This window comes from Megascapheus bottae, chromosome 15, assembly GCF_031878675.1.
Source record: "Megascapheus bottae isolate mThoBot1 chromosome 15, mThoBot2.hap1, whole genome shotgun sequence".
In the NCBI taxonomy this organism is placed as follows: domain Eukaryota; kingdom Metazoa; phylum Chordata; class Mammalia; order Rodentia; family Geomyidae; genus Megascapheus; species Megascapheus bottae.
The window spans coordinates 13,648,331-13,650,259 of record NC_143523.1 but is presented as its reverse complement, the minus strand read 5'-3'; the positions used below and the strand labels follow the sequence as shown (position 1 = coordinate 13,650,259).

General features: G+C 48.3%; 1 pseudogene; it reads right to left on the bottom strand.

The window, feature by feature from the left end:
* Positions 1-264: 264 nt before the first annotated feature.
* Positions 265-1,458, bottom strand: LOC150053825 (serine hydrolase BPHL pseudogene; annotated as a pseudogene).
* Positions 1,459-1,929: the final 471 nt, after the last annotated feature.

Sequence of the window (1,929 nt, the reverse complement as noted above, 5' to 3'; positions counted from 1 at the left end):
GTACATCACCTCTATAATGACAATAAAAAAATAATAAAAAGTAGTGACAGTTGAAAAAATAGGAGAAAAAAAATTATGACTATAGAGCCACAGACTTCAGGGTAAGAAGTCTCAGTGAAGAGGATCCACGATGGAAAGGGTGTACAGGCAAGGGAGGCACCAAGGGCTACAGAAGGATTGCAGACAAGGGACAAGCTATAAAAGTTAACTTTCACACATGCAGCTCTCCCTTGAGTCTAAGGCAAGCTTGCTACACAAGAGCTCCTATTGCATACAAGTAGTCTTCTCTGTGGATAGAAAATGGTGGGTTCATTAGTCGTTCAGGAATCTTGGGACAGCAGGGAGGAAAGCATACATCCATCTAATTGGCAAAAGAACCATCACAGGCCACCTACCATCTGGCAGATGTTTAAACTGTGTTATGCCTTCCACCCATTTTTTGCAGGTTCTGGCTAGGTAGTCATACCCATACAGGACTTCTAGGTGCTTCCTTGCTTTCTCACTCCATTTAGAAACATCTTGGATACCTTGATCAATCCTATCACCTTCATCAGTGATGTAGGCATTCGCTCTCCAATTCACCATCTTGCTGATGTAAGATGGGTACTTTGCAGCAGCAATGAGTGCAGTTATGCCACCATCACTCCAGCCCAGCAGGGAAACCTGCTCAAATCACAGTGCCTTCATCAAATCAACAGCATCTTTCGCGTCTCTTTCAAAAAAGTCCCCTGGGAGGTCTCGATCTGGAGGTCTAGAATGTCCATATCCTCGAGGACCCGGGCAATTACTGTGAAGAGCTTCTTATTCAGGCTGCTAAGCTGGGGTGCAAAAATCAGTCCCTCCACTTCCGAGCATCCCAGGAAGCAGCAGGACCGCATGAGCACCCTCTCCTGTCAGCTGATAATGCAGGTGGACACCATTCACAGCCACTTTGGCAGAGCTCACAGTGGTGCTGACATTGGTTCTGCAACCTGAGATCTCTTCAATTCACAGCTCCCAAGGTCCACCGAAGACATCCTGGGCACTTGGCTTGGGACTGTGCCCCTAGGTCCAGGAGTCTGCGGATGCCAGGGGACTTTGCTTTCCTAGCTGTGGGAGCTAAGTTGAGTTTCTTCTTAAAAAAATCATGGTTTGCCTCCTGAAACACTGTGAGACCAGAACATGTGTTCAAGGTGACTTAGCAGGCGATTCTGTTCTTCCTGTGAGGAACAGAGGCCACCAGGTAGAGTCTCCACTCTGACACTCTTCTAATATCACTGTCCAGCCATGGGGACCAGCGTGGCCCCAGTCGGGCTGTGGCTCGTGGTGGAGAGCTCACAGCCCCACATAGAGCAGGAAAACCAGGGCCACCAGTACCAGAGCCACTGCCTGCAGAAGCTGCTTCTCCTGCTGCCGCGACAGGGCCCACCAGCCTCGACTTTTCTTGCTGTAAAATTCTTTTCTGAGACTACTATCCATGGTTCTGCACCTTGCTCCAGCTTTACAATCAATTTAGTTTTGGGAAAACAATGCCCCAGTGACAGCAGGTTGCTCTAGTTCTCCAGCATTACATCTCTATACAGGGTCCTCTGAGCAATGTTCAGGTCCTGCCACTCCTCACAGCTGAAGTCCACAGGCTCATCACAAAATGACACCATCTCCAGAGATTCTTTTATTCTTTCCTGCTGCTGACAATGAACAGAAGATTCTGGAAGCATGGCCATCAGGCAGCTGGGACCAGCAGCTTCACTCCGGACTGCTCCTCTCCCTAAGGAACACACAGCCAGCCCAACCTGGAGCAGGAAGTCCAGGGCCTTCAGTTCCACAGTCGTGATTCAATTTTTTGAGCTGTTGATATATTTTAGATATGAGGCCTTTGTCCGTTGTTTGGTTGGTGAAGACCTTCTCCCATTCTGTAGGCTTCCTAATTAGTTTACTAGCTATGTCCTT